The 15,891-nt window shown below is 45.4% G+C and overlaps 1 non-coding gene across 1 annotated transcript; it reads right to left on the bottom strand.

The window, feature by feature from the left end:
• Nucleotides 1-2,311: 2,311 nt before the first annotated feature.
• Nucleotides 2,312-2,393, bottom strand: TRNAS-GCU (transfer RNA serine (anticodon GCU)). Its single transcript has one exon. It is a non-coding gene; the product is annotated as a tRNA-Ser (tRNA).
• Nucleotides 2,394-15,891: the final 13,498 nt, after the last annotated feature.

Raw genomic sequence — 15,891 nt, 5'->3', positions numbered from 1 at the left:
AATCTGCTCTGGCGCTGGATAGGGTCTTCAAGACGGCTTGTGACAGTCCTCTATTTCTCAATAGGGACTGGTCAACCTCCAGGCTGTCAGGTTGAGTCTCCTCAGATCCTGGCATCTCAGCTCTCCTTGGGTTACCAGGTCTGGGAGAGGGGGAAGCCTCCAATATATGCCCTGACTCATTTGTATGAGCTGAGCAAACCAAGCCCTTTTTGGCCAGAACGGGATTATGGCTATTCCCGAGGCTTGGTCCTGTCTTATTTTTATCAATACCTTCGGTATGATTGGAACTGGAGGGAATATGTAAAACAGCCTGAACCTCCATGGGATGGACAGGGCATCCACCGCCAAGGGATTGTCCTCCTGGTACAGAGAGCAGAAGGTCCCCACCTTAGCGTTGAGTCGGGTAGCCATAAGATCGACCTCCGGGAGACCCCATCTCTGGACGATCTGTTGAAATACGTCTGGATTGAGAGACCATTCTCCTGATACGGTAATACCCTGACTCAGCTGATCCGCTACTATGTTCAGGGAGCCCTTTATGTGAACAGCGGATAACTGGACCAGATTCTTCTCCGCCTAGGCAAATATGAGATTCGTCTCTCTCAGCAAGGTTGGTGACCTGGTGCCCCCTTGTTTGTTTATATAGACTACCACCGTCATATTGTCTGACCGATTTTTGACAGACTTGCCTTTCAATTCTGGGGCAAAGTGTACTAGGGCCAGGTACACTGCTCTGAGCTCCTTGAGATTGGATGACCCCAGCTCCGGACATCTCCATCGTCCTTGTACAGTTTTGTCTTGACAATGGGCTCCCCATCCCACTGGGATGCATCTGTTGTCAACAGGGTCCACACTGTCGGGACCGTGGACCTTCCGTCTTTCAGGTGTATCCACCATCTGAGGGCAAGACGGGTAGCGGGAGAAAGGCAGATCTTCTTGTGCAATCCCCGTGGAGACCTGTTCCAGGTTCTCAACACTTCCATCTGCAGGGGACGCAAATGCCATAAAGCCCAAGGCACCGCCCTGGCCGAGGATGACATCAGGCCCAGGACTCTCATGGCGGTCCGGATGGTACCTGCCGAGTGCGCAATAGGAATCGTGCACTGGCTTGGATTCTTTCCTTCCTTGGACTGGAGAGGAAGATCTGCATCGCTTCTGAATCCACTATAAATCCGAGGAATTTTCTTCGGGTGGATGGAACGATTTCGGACTTCTCCCAATTGATAATCCTAACTCCTGTAGGAAGTTGATGGCAAGGTTGAGCTGCTGGAGGAGGGCAGCAGGAGACTGAGCTTTCAGTAGCCAGTCGTCTAGATAAGGGACGATGAAAAGACCCTGAAGTCTGAGGGCCGCGGCGACCGGAGCGATCACCTTGGTGAATACCAGTGGGGCGGATGTGATGCCGAATGGCAGAGCTGTGAATTGATAGTGCTCCCTGTGGCCGGCCATAGCGACGGCAATCCTGAGGAACTTCCTGTGGAAATGAGCAATGGGGACATGTAGATAGGCGTCCTTCAAATCGAGGGTAACCATCACCTCTCCTGGCTGAAGAAACACAGCCACGGAATCCACGGTTTCCATTCGAAATGACCTCTTCCTGATAAACCGATTGAGGTACCTCAGGTCTATTATCATCCTCCAGCCCCCGGTGAACTTGGGGACCAGAAAGACGGGGGAGTAGACTCCCAGACCGAGGTCTGAGGCTGGTACCTTCTCCAGGGCGCCCTTGGTAACCTATTCGGCAACCAAGGCTTCTAGACTGGCCTGCTGAGAAGGTGGAAGAGTTTGGGTGGAAACGAACCGATCTGGAGGTGGAAGATGAAAGTCGATGTGATACCCGTGTTGTATGATCTTCAACACCCATGGGTCTTGGATATGGGTGAACCATGCTCTGGAAAAGGAGGAAAGACGTCCTCCCAGGAAGGGGGGCCACAGGGAGCTGCCCCACGTCAAAACTCAGGCTTCCTCTTGGTGTCCTCCTTGGAAGCGCCATGACCAGCTCCCCTAGGGCGATATCTAAAACGCCGTTGTTGGGAAGGGCGTCTATAATTAGAGGAAGAACCTCTGCCTCTAGAGGGAGCACGTCTGCCCCTGGATGCTTGAGGTAGGGACCTTCCCCTACCTTCAGCTAATCCCTCCATAATGGCGACTAAGCTTTGGCCAGACACCAGGGTTCTGCGGGACAGCTTTGCTACGGCCAAATCCACCTTCGGGGGAGGCCCCCAGGAATCCCACTGCTTTTTTTTTTTTTTTTTTTTTTTTAAAGAGGCTCAGCAAAGCAAGTTTCCAAGTGGGAAACGTCAGACAGAATCGACGAGGATGGGATTCGAACTCATGCATGCAGAGCACAATGGATTAGCAGTCCATCGCCTTAACCACTCGGCCACCTCGTCCTGGCTGTGTTAACAGGAAACAAACTCTTGAAGATCCTGGAAGCGAATGTCCTTTCTCTGGCTGTTTCCACTGCTGCGCCATAAGGTCGGTCAGCGTGGCGTCCGCATGGAAGGCAATATGTCCCCCAGAGGCAGATGTGGAGGCTTCCCCGTCAACATCTCGGCCCACTGTAGACCGGATGGACTTCAGCAGCCTGCCCGTTTGTTCATAATGGAACGCAGTTCTGCTGGAATGACTGAGTCGTCCTCGGAGGAATCATCCTCTGCCCCCCGCAGGTGTTACAAGGGGGGGGGGGAGAGACGAGGAACGGAGCTCAGAGCATGGTCTCCTGGTGAGCTGAGACAAGGTGCAATGGATCCCTTTGAGGGAATCATCCTGCAAAACAAAAAGGAGAGTACAAGCAAGGGAAAAACTATTTACCCAAGCGATGCCCAAACTCACCATCTCCTTGACCCATGCTTTCATATCTCTGGGAGAGGGCTCCACAGGTGGAGGACCTCTGCACCCGCGACAACGGGCCCACTCATAGCCTGAAAATAGGCAAGTTATAGGACCAGTAGTACCCGGCAGGGCACAACCTTTCAAGCCGCTACCTACCATCAGGGAGCGGTGTGTCGCAATCGAAGCAGGAAAGATGTTTCCTCTCGGAAGAGGTTTTCCTCCTACCATCCCCAGGAGGGGTAGTAGAGGATGACATATCCTACAGAGAGAGATAATAGACCATGCAACACTGTCACCATGACATCATACCAGCTTTTAAAAAAAAAGGGTAAATCTTACCAGGTCCAGTAGACCGGACAGTGAGGTGACGGATTTAACCTGGGAGAACATACAAACTCCTTGCAGATGGTCCTTTGCCCTTGGCGGGATTTGAACACCAGGACTCCAGTGCTGCAAGGCTGCAGTGCTAACCACTGAGCCACCATGTGGCCCCTTTCCCAATAAAGTTTGCAAACTGGAAAAGAGTTCAAGATCAATGAACACCACAATTGCACGCCTTCAGCAGATACTGCAGGAAGGTCTCTGACACCAGGCCAGCCAGCCTCTTAATTCTGGCCGGCTGGAAGTGGGCGGAGCCACAATCAAAGCAGGTGAGGCAACCTGCCCAGACAACTAACCCTGTAATCAGGGGTCTGCAAAGATATACATTCCCCCCCACCAAGAGGCCCTTAACCCGGGCACTTACCCCCACATCTCCCCGTCTTTTCCGGCCTTTAATAAGGCCTGAATCTTCCCTGAGTGAGCGGCCGCCAGCGCCAGGCCGTTGCCAAGGCGCTATGATACTTCCGGCGAAACCGGAAGTGCGCGCTTACAGCGGCCGGCGGGGAACAGGATACACAACAGTGTGGTTCCACCCGACGGCAGTCCGCGCGGCCACCAGAGGCGGCATGCGGAGTCCCCGGACTCTCACCAAAATGTCAGGTAGGTCACAAGGAGCAGGGGAAGCGGAGGAGAGGGGGGGAGGGGGGATAGAGGGGGGTAGCCACACATGGCTAACAAGCACCTTCTCCCCGCAGGGCACAGAAGGTGACAAGAAGAAAACAACCGCTCAGGAGGTGAGTGATCCTGCTGAGCTTCTCTAAGAGGACACAAGTCCTCCCACCTGTCCTCTGTCCACACAGGACAGAAAAAAACACGCAGAGGGGAGGTTCTTGTGCCCTCTTATAGGGCCTGCCACGCATTTGATTGGCTAATTAAATATCCGCCTGTCCTACCAGCACACAGGGGCAGAAATACCCCACATTGTGCCGCTGTTGAGGACGACAGGGAACCTACCTATAGTAACTACAGAATACACCCAGACCATCCACCTACCTATAATAACTACAGAATACACCGAGACCATGGACCTAGCTATAGTAACTACAGAATACACCCAGACCATGATCCTACCTATAGAAACTACAGAATACACCGAAACTATGAACCTACCTATAGTAACTACAGAATATACCCAGACCATGAACCTACCTATAGTAACTACAGAGTACACCCAGACCATGAACCTACCTATAGTAACTACAGAGTACACCCAGACCATGAACCTACCTATAGTAACTACAGAGTACACCCAGACCATGAACCTACCTATAGTAACTACAGAGTACACCCAGACCATGAACCTACCTATAGTAACTACAGAGTACACCCAGACCATGAACCTACCTATAGTAACTACAGAGTACACCCAGACCATGAACCTACCTATAGTAACTACAGAATACACCCAGACCATCCACCTACCTATAGTAACTACAGAATACACCGAGACCATGAACCTACCTATAGTAAATACAGAATACACCCAGACCATGAATCTACCTATAGTAACTACAGAATACACCGAGACCATGAACCTACCTATAGTAACTACACAATACACCCAGACCATGAACCTACAGTCCTATGAAAAAGTTTGGGCACCCCTATTAATCTTAATCATTTTTAGTTCTAAATATTTTGGTATTTGCAGCAGCCATTTCAGTTTGATATATCTAATAACTGATGGACACAGTAATATTTCAGGATTGAAATGAGGTTTATTGTACTAACAGAAAATGCGCAATATGCATTACACCAAAATTTGACCGGTGCAAAAGTATGGGCACCTCAACAGAAAAGTGACATTAATATTTAGTACATCCTCCTTTTGCAAAGATAACAGCCTCTAGTCGCTTCCTGTAGCTTTTAATCAGTTCCTGGATCCTGGATAAAGGTATTTTGGACAAACAATTCAAGTTCAGTTAAGTTAGATGGTCGCCGAGCATGGACAGCCCGCTTCAAATCATCCCACAGATGTTCAATGATATTCAGGTCTGGGGACTGGGATGGCCATTCCAGAACATTGTAAGTGTTCCTCTGCATGAATGCCTGAGGATTTGGAGCGGTGTTTTGGATCATTGTCTTGCTGAAATATCCATCCCCGGCGTAACTTCAACTTCGTCACTGATTCTTGAACATTATTCTCAAGAATCTGCTGATACTGAGTGGAATCCATGCGACCCTCAACTTTAACAAGATTCCCGATGCCGGCATTGGCCACACAGCCCCAAAGCATGATGGAACCTCCACCAAATTTTACAGTGGGTAGCATGTGTTTTTCTTGGAATGCTGTTTCTTTTTGGACGCCATGCATAACGCCTTTTTTTATAACCAAACAACTCAATTTTTGTTTCCAAAATGAAGCTGCCTTGTCCAAATGTGCTTTTTCATACCTCAGGCAACTCTATTTGTGGCGTACGTGCAGAAACGGCTTCTTTCTCATCACTCTCCCATACAGCTTCTCCTTGTGCAAAGTGCGCTGTATAGTTGACTGATGCACAGTGACACCATCTGCAACAAGATGATGCTGCAGCTCTTTGGAGGTGGTCTGTGGATTGTCCTTGACTGTTCTCACCATTCTTCTTCTCTGCCTTTCTGATATTTTTCTTGGCCTGCCACTTCTGGGCTTAACAAGAACTGTCCCTGTGGTCTTCCATTTCCTTACTATGTTCCTCACAGTGGAAACTGACAGGTTAAATCTTTGAGACAAGGTTTTGTATCCTTCCCCTGAACAACTATGTTGAACAATCTTTGTTTTCAGATCATTTGAGAGCGGGCTGTCCATGTTCGGCGACCATCAAACTTAACTGAACTTGAATTGTTTTGTAGAAAGAAATGGTCCAAAATACCTTCATCCAGGATCCAGGAACTGATTAAAAGCTACAGGAAGCCACTAGAGGCTGTTATCTTTGCAAAAGGAGGATGTACTAAATATTAATGTCACTTTTCTGTTGAGGTGCCCATATTTTTGCACCGGTCAAATTTTGGTTTAATGCATATTGCGCATTTTCTGTTAGTACAATAAACCTCATTTCAATCCTGAAATATTACTGTGTCCATCAGTTATTAGATATATCAAACTGAAATGGCTGTTGCAAACACCAAAATATTTAGAACTAAAAATGATTAAGATTAATAGGGGTGCCCAAACTTTTTCATAGGAATGTACCTATAGTAACTACAGAATACACCCAGACCATGAACCTACCTATAGTAACTACAGAATACACTGAGACAATGAACCTACCTATAGTAACTACAGAATACACCCAGACCATGGACCTACCTATAGTAACTACAGAATACACCGAGACCATCCACCTACCTATAGTAACTACAGAATACACTGAGACCATGAACCTACCTATAGTAACTACAGAATATACCCAGACCATGAACCTACCTATAGTAACTACAGAATATACCCAGACCATGGACCTACCTATAGTCACTACAGAATACACCCAGACCATGGACCTACCTATAGTAACTACAGAATACACCCAGACCATGAACCTACCTATGGTAACTACAGAATACACCCAGACCATTAACCTACCTATAGTAACTACAGAATACACCCAGACCATGAACCTACCTATAGTAACTACAGAATACACCCAGACCATGGACCTACCTATAGTAACTACAGAATACACTGAGACAATAAACCTACCTATAGTAACTACAGAATATACCCAGACCATGGACCTACCTATAGTAACTACAGAATACACCCAGACCATGGACCTAGCTATAGTAACTACAGAATACACCCAGACCATGGACCTACCTATAGTAACTACAGAATACACCCAGACCATGGACCTACCTATAGTAACTACAGAATAAACCCAGACCATGAACCTACCTATAGTAACTACAGAATACACCCAGACCATGAACCTACCTATAGTAACTACAGAATACACCGAGACCATGGACCTAGCTATAGTAACTACAGAATACACCCAGACCATGAACCTACCTATAGTAACTACAGAATACACTGAGACAATGAACCTACCTAAAGTAACTACAGAATATACCCAGACCATGAACCTACCTATAGTAACTACAGAATACACCCAGACCATAAACCTACCTATAGTAACTACAGAATACACCCAGACCATGAACCTACCTATAGTAACTACAGAATACACCCAGACCATGGACCTACCTATAGTAACTACAGAATACACTGAGACAATGAACCTACCTAAAGTAACTACAGAATATACCCAGAACATGAACCTACCTATAGTAACTACAGAATATACCCAGACCATGAACCTACCTATAGTAACTACAGAATACACCCAGACCATGAACCTAACTATAGTAACTACAGAATACACTGAGACAATGAACCTACCTATAGTAACTACAGAATACACCGAGACCATCCACCTACCTATAGTAACTACAGAATACACTGAGACCATGAACCTACCTATAGTAACTACAGAATATACCCAGACCATGAACCTACCTATAGTAACTACAGAATATACCCAGACCATGGACCTACCTATAGTAACTACAGAATACACCCAGACCATGAACCTACCTATAGTCACTACAGAATACACCGAGACCATGGACCTACCTATAGTAACTACAGAATACACCGAGACCATCCACCTACCTATAGTAACTACAGAATACACTGAGACCATGAACCTACCTATAGTAACTACAGAATATACCCAGACCATGAACCTACCTATAGTAACTACAGAATATACCCAGACCATGGACCTACCTATAGTCACTACAGAATACACCCAGACCATGGACCTACCTATAGTAACTACAGAATACACCGAGACCATGAACCTACCTATGGTAACTACAGAATACACCTAGACCATGAACCTACCTATAGTAACTACAGCATACACCCAGACCATGAACCTACCTATGGTAACTACAGAACTACAGAACTACAGAATACACCCAGACCATGGACCTACCTATAGTAACTACAGAATACACTGAGACAATAAACCTACCTATAGTAACTACAGAATATACCCAGACCATGGACCTACCTATAGTCACTACAGAATACACCCAGACCATGGACCTACCTATAGTAACTACAGAATACACCCAGACCATGGACCTACCTATAGTAACTACAGAATACACCCAGACCATGGACCTAGCTATAGTAACTACAGAATACACCCAGACCATGGACCTACCTATAGTAACTACAGAATACACCCAGACCATGGACCTACCTATAGTAACTACAGAATACACCCAGACCATGAACCTACCTATAGTAACTACAGAATACACCCAGACCATGAACCTACCTATAGTAACTACAGAATACACCGAGACCATGGACCTAGCTATAGTAACTACAGAATACACCCAGACCATGAACCTACCTATAGTAACTACAGAATACACTGAGACAATGAACCTACCTATAGTAACTACAGAATATACCCAGACCATGAACCTACCTATAGTAACTACAGAATACACCCAGACCATAAACCTACCTATAGTAACTACAGAATATACCCAGACCATGAACCTACCTATAGTAACTACAGAATACACTGAGACAATGAACCTACCTAAAGTAACTACAGAATATACCCAGACCATGAACCTACCTATAGTAACTACAGAATACACCCAGACCATGGACCTACCTATAGTAACTACAGAATATACCCAGACCATCCACCTACCTATAATAACTACAGAATACACCCAGACCATGGACCTACCTATAGTAACTACAGAATACACCCAGACCATGGACCTACCTATAGTAACTACAGAATACACCCAGACCATGGACCTACCTATAGTAACTACAGAATACACCCAGACCATGGACCTACCTATAGTAACTACAGAATATACTGAGACCATGAACCTACCTATGGTAACTACAGAATACACCCAGACCATGAACCTACCTATAGTAACTACAGAATACACTGAGACAATGAACCTACCTATAGTAACTACAGAATATACCCAGACCATGAACCTACCTATAGTAACTACAGAATACACCGAGACCATGAACCTACCTATAGTAACTACAGAATACACCCAGACCATGAACCTACCTATAGTAACTACAGAATATACCCAGACCATGAACCTACCTATAGTAACTACAGAATACACCCAGACCATAAACCTACCTATAGTAACTACAGAATACACCCAGACCATGAACCTACCTATAGTAACTACAGAATACACCCAGACCATGGACCTAGCTATAGTAACTACAGAATACACCCAGACCATGAACATACCTATAGAAACTACAGAATACACCGAAACTATGAACATACCTATAGTAACTACAGAATATACCCAGACCATGAACCTACCTATAGTAACTACAGAATATACCCAGACCATGAACCTACATATAGTAACTACAGAATATACCCAGACCATGAACCTACCTATAGTAACTACAGAATATACCCAGACCATGGACCTACCTATAGTCACTACAGAATACACCCAGACCATGGACCTACCTATAGTAACTACAGAATACACCGAGACCATGAACCTACCTATGGTAACTACAGAATACACCCAGACCATGAACCTACCTATAGTAACTACAGCATACACCCAGACCATGAACCTACCTATGGTAACTACAGAATACACCCAGACCATGGACCTACCTATAGTAACTACAGAATACACTGAGACAATGAACCTACCTATAGTAACTACAGAATATACCCAGACCATGAACCTACCTATAGTAACTACAGAATACACCGAGACCATGAACCTACCTATAGTAACTACAGAATATACCCAGACCATGGACCTACCTATAGTAACTACAGAATACACCCAGACCATGGACCTAGCTATAGTAACTACAGAATACACCCAGACCATGAACCTACCTATAGTAACTACAGAATACACCCAGACCATGAACCTACCTATAGTAACTACAGAATACACCCAGACCATGGACCTAGCTATAGTAACTACAGAATACACCCAGACCATGAACCTACCTATAGTAACTACAGAATACACTGAGACAATGAACCTACCTATAGTAACTACAGAATATACCCAGACCATGAACCTACCTATAGTAACTACAGAATACACCCAGACCATAAACCTACCTATAGTAACTACAGAATACACCCAGACCATGAACCTACCTATAGTAACTACAGAATACACCCAGACCATGGACCTAGCTATAGTAACTACAGAATACACCCAGACCATGAACCTACCTATAGTAACTACAGAATATACCCAGACCATGAACCTACCTATAGTAACTACAGAATACACTGAGACAATGAACCTACCTAAAGTAACTACAGAATATACCCAGACCATGAACCTACCTATAGTAGCTACAGAGTACACCCAGACCATCCACCTACCTATAATAACTACAGAATATACCCAGACCATGAACCTACCTATAGCAACTCCATTCTAGTCAGTTCTGTAGTGAGACAGCTAGAATGGAGTTGCTGTAAGAAGGACCTACCTACAGCAACTATAGAATATACCCAGACCATGAACCTACCTGCAGCAACTCCATTCTAGTCAGTTCTGTAGTGAGACAGCTAGAATGGAGTTGCTGCAAGGAGGACCTACCTATAGCAACTACAGAATATACCCAGACCATGAACCTACCTATAGTAACTACAGAATACACCCAGACCTTGAACCTACCTATGGTAACTACAGAATACAACCAGACCATGAACCTACCTATAGTAACTACAGAATACACCCAGACCACAAACCTACCTATAGTAACTACAGAATTCACCCAGACCATGAACCTACCTATAGTAACTACAGAATACACCGAGACCATGAACCTACCTATGGTAACTACAGAATACACCAAGACCATGAACCATATTTATGCGCGCACATATTTATGCGCGCACATATTTATGCGCTCTACCCTGTATATGCACATATTTATGCGCGCACATATTTATGCGTGCACATATTTATGCGCTCTACCCTGTATATGCTCGCACATATTTATACGCGCACATATTTATGCTCCCTACCCTGTATTTGCGCTCACATATTTAAGCGCGCACATATTTATGCTCCCTACCCTGTATATGCGCACACATATTTATTTGCCCTACCCTGTATATGCGCGCACATATTTATGCGCGCAATATTTATGCGCGCACATATTTATGCGCGTACATATTTATGCGCCCTACCCTGTAATTGCGCTCACATATTTATGTGCGCACATACTTATGCGCCCTACCCTGTATAAGCGCGCACATATTTATGCGCCCTACCCTGTATATGCGTGCACATATTTATGCGCCCTACCCTGTATATGCGCGCACATATTTATGCGCGCACATATTTATGCGCTCTACCCTGTATATGCGCTCACATATTTATTCGCCCTGACCTGTATATGCGCGCACATATTTATGTGCGCACATATTTATGCGTGCACATATTTATGCGCTCTACCCTGTATATGCGCGCACATATTTATGCGCGCACATATTTATGCGCCCTACCCTGTTTTTGCGCTCATATATTTATGCGCGCACATATTTATGCTCCCTACCCTGTATATGCGCACACATATTTATTTGCCCTACCCTGTATATGCGCGCACATATTTATGCGCGCACATATTTATGCGCGCACATATTTATGCGCCCTACCCTGTATTTGCGCTCACATATTTATGCGCGCACTTACTTATGCGCCCTACCCTGTATATGCGTGCACATATTTATGCGCCCTACCCTGTATATGCACGCACATATTTATGCGCGCACATATTTATGCGCGCACATATTTATTCGCTCTACCCTGTATATACGTGCACATATTTATGCGCCTAAACCTGTATATGCGCCCTACCCTGTATATGCGCGCACATATTTATGCGTGCACATATTTATGCTCCCTACCCTGTATATGCGCACACATATTTATGCTCCCTACCCTGTATATGCGCGCACATATGTATGCGCGCACATATGTATGCGCGCACATATGTATGCGCGCACATATGTATGCGCGCACATATTTAAGCGCCCTACCCTGTATATGCGTGCACATATTTATGCGTGCACAAATTTAAGCGCCCTGCCCTGTATATGCGTGCACATATTTATGCACGAACATATTTATGCGCCCTACCCTGTATATGCGCTCACATATTTATGCGCACAAAAATTTATGTGCCCTACCCTGTATATGCGCACACATATTTATGCGCCCAAACCTGTATATGCGCCCTAAACTGTATATGCGCGCACATATTTATGCGCGCACATATTTATGCGCGCACATATTTATGCGCGCACATATTTATGTGCCCTACCATGTATTTGCGCTCACATATTTATGCGAGCACATATTTATGCGCCCTACACTTTATTTGCGCTCACATATTTATGCGCCCTACCCTGTATATGCGCGCACATATTTATGCGCGCACATATTTATGCGCACTACCCTGTATATGCGTGCACATATTTATGCGCCCTACCCTGTATATGCGCGCACATATTTATGCTCGCACATATTTATGCGCGCACATATTTATGCGCGCACATATTTATGCGCCCTACCCTGTATTTGCGCTCACATATTTATTCGCCCTGATCTGTATATGCGCGCACATATTTATGCGCGCACATATTTATGCGCTCTACCCTGTATATGCGCGCACATATATATGCGCCCAAACCTGTATATGCGCCCTACCCTGTATATGCGCGCACATATTTATGCGCGCACATATTTATGCGCGCACATATTTATGCGCCCTACCCTGTATTTGTGCTCACATATTTATGCGCGCACATAATTATGCGCCCTACCCTGTATAAGTGCGCGCATATTTATGCGCCCTACCCTGTATATGCGTGCGCATATTTATGCGCCCTACCCTGTATATGCGCGCACATATTTATGCGCGCACATATTTATGCGCGCACCTATTTATGCGCGCACATATTTATGCGCTCTACCCTGTATATGCGCGCACATATATATGCGCCCAAACCTGTATATGCGCCCTACCCTGTATATGCGCACACATATTTATGTGCCCTACCCTGTATATGCGCGCACATATTTATGCGCGCACATATTTATGCGCGCACATATTTATGCGCTCTACCCTGTATATGCGTGCACATATTTATGCGCCCAAACCTGTATATGTGCCCTACCTTGTATATGCGCGCACATATTTATGCTCCCTACCCTGTAAATGCGCACACATATTTATGCTCCCTACCCTGTATATGCGCGCACATATTTATGCGCGCACATATTTATGCGCGCACATATTTATGCAACCTATCCTGCATATGCGTGCACATATTTATACCTGCACATATTTATGCGTGCACAGATTTAGGCGCCCTACCCTGTATATGCGCGCACATATTTATGCATGCACAAATTTAAGCGCCCTACCCTGTATATGCGTGCACATATTTATACCTGCACATATTTATACGCGCACATATTTATGCGCCCTACCCTGTACATGCGCGCACATATTTATTCGACCTACCCTGTATATGCGCTCACATATTTATGCGCACAAAAATTTATGTGCCCTACCCTGTATATGCGCACACATATTTATGCGCCCAAACCTGTATATGCGCCCTAAACTGTATATGCGCTCACATATTTATGCGCTCACATATTTATGCGCGCACATATTTATGCGCGCACATATTTATGCGCCCTACCCTGTATTTGCGCTCACATATTTATGCGCGCACATATTTATGCGCCCTACCTTGTATTTGCGCTCACATATTTATGCGCCCTACCCTGTATATGCGCGCACATATTTATGCGCGCACATATTTATGCGCCCTACCCTGTATATGCGTGCACATATTTATGCGCCCTACCCTGTATATGCGCGCACATATTTATGCGCGCACATATTTATGCGCGCACATATTTATGCGCCCTACCCTGTATTTGCGCTCACATATTTATGCGCCCTGACCTGTATATGCGCGCACATATTTATGCGCGCACATATTTATGTGCTCTACCCTGTATATGCGCGCACATATATATGCGCCCAAACCTGTATATGCGCCCTACCCTGTATATGCGCGCACATATTTATGCGCGCACATATTTATGCGCGCACATATTTATGCGCGCACATATTTATGCGCTCTACCCTGTATATGCGCGCACATATTTATGCGCCCTACCCTGTATATGCGCACACATATTTATGCGCGCACATATTTATGCGCGCACATATTTATGCGCGCACATATTTATACCTGGACATATTTATGCGTGCACAGATTTAGGCGCCCTACCCTGTATATGCGCGCACATATTTATGCATGCACAAATTTAAGCGCCCTACCCTGTATATGCGTGCACATATTTATACGCGCACATATTTATGCGCCCTACCCTGTACATGCGCGCACATATTTATTCGACCTACCCTGTATATGCGCTCACATATTTATGCGCACAAAAATTTATGTGCCCTACCCTGTATATGCGCACACATATTTATGCGCCCAAACCTGTATATGCGCCCTAAACTGTATATGCGCTCACATATTTATGCGCTCACATATTTATGCGCGCACATATTTATGCGCCCTACCCTGTATTTGCGCTCACATATTTATGCGTGCACATATTTATGCGCCCTACCTTGTATTTGCGCTCACATATTTATGCGTCCTACCCTGTATTTGCGCGCACATATTTATGCGCGCACATATTTATGCGCCCTACCCTGTATATGCGTGCACATATTTATGCGCCCTACCCTGTATATGCGCGCACATATTTATGCGCGCACATATTTATGCGCCCTACCCTGTATTTGCGCTCACATATTTATGCGCCCTGACCTGTATATGCGCGCACATATTTATGCGCGCACATATTTATGTGCTCTACCCTGTATATGCGCGCACATATATATGCGCCCAAACCTGTATATGCGCCCTACCCTGTATATGCGCGCATATATTTATGCGCGCACATATTTATGCGCGCACATATTTATGCGCCCTACCCTGTATTTGCGCTCACATATTTATGCGCGCACATACTTATGCGCCCTACCCTGTATAAGCGCGCACATATTTATGCGCCCTACCCTGTATATGCGTGCACATATTTATGCGCCCTACCCAGTATATGCGCGCACATATTTATGCGCGCACATATTTATGCGCGCACATATTTATGCGCGCACATATTTATGCGCTCTACCCTGTATATGCGCGCACATATTTATGCGCCCTACCCTGTATATGCGCGCACATATTTATGCGCGCACATATTTATGCGCGCACACATTCATACGCGCACATATTTATGCTCCCTACCCTGTATATGCGCACACATATTTATGTGCCCTACCCTTTATATGCGCGCACATATTTATGCGCGCACATATTTATTCGCGCACATATTTATGCGCCCTACCCTGTACTTGCGCTCACATATTTATGCGCGCACATATTTATGCGCCCTACCCTGTATAAGCGCGCACATATTTATGCGCCCTACCCTGTATATGCGTGCACATATTTATGCGCCCTACCCTGTATATGCGTGCACATATTTATGCGCCCTACCCTGTAT

Source organism: Leptodactylus fuscus, chromosome 10 (assembly GCF_031893055.1).
Source record: "Leptodactylus fuscus isolate aLepFus1 chromosome 10, aLepFus1.hap2, whole genome shotgun sequence".
NCBI lineage: Eukaryota > Metazoa > Chordata > Amphibia > Anura > Leptodactylidae > Leptodactylus > Leptodactylus fuscus.
Note: the sequence above shows the minus strand (reverse complement) of the source record. Positions and strands in the feature narration are given on the sequence as shown.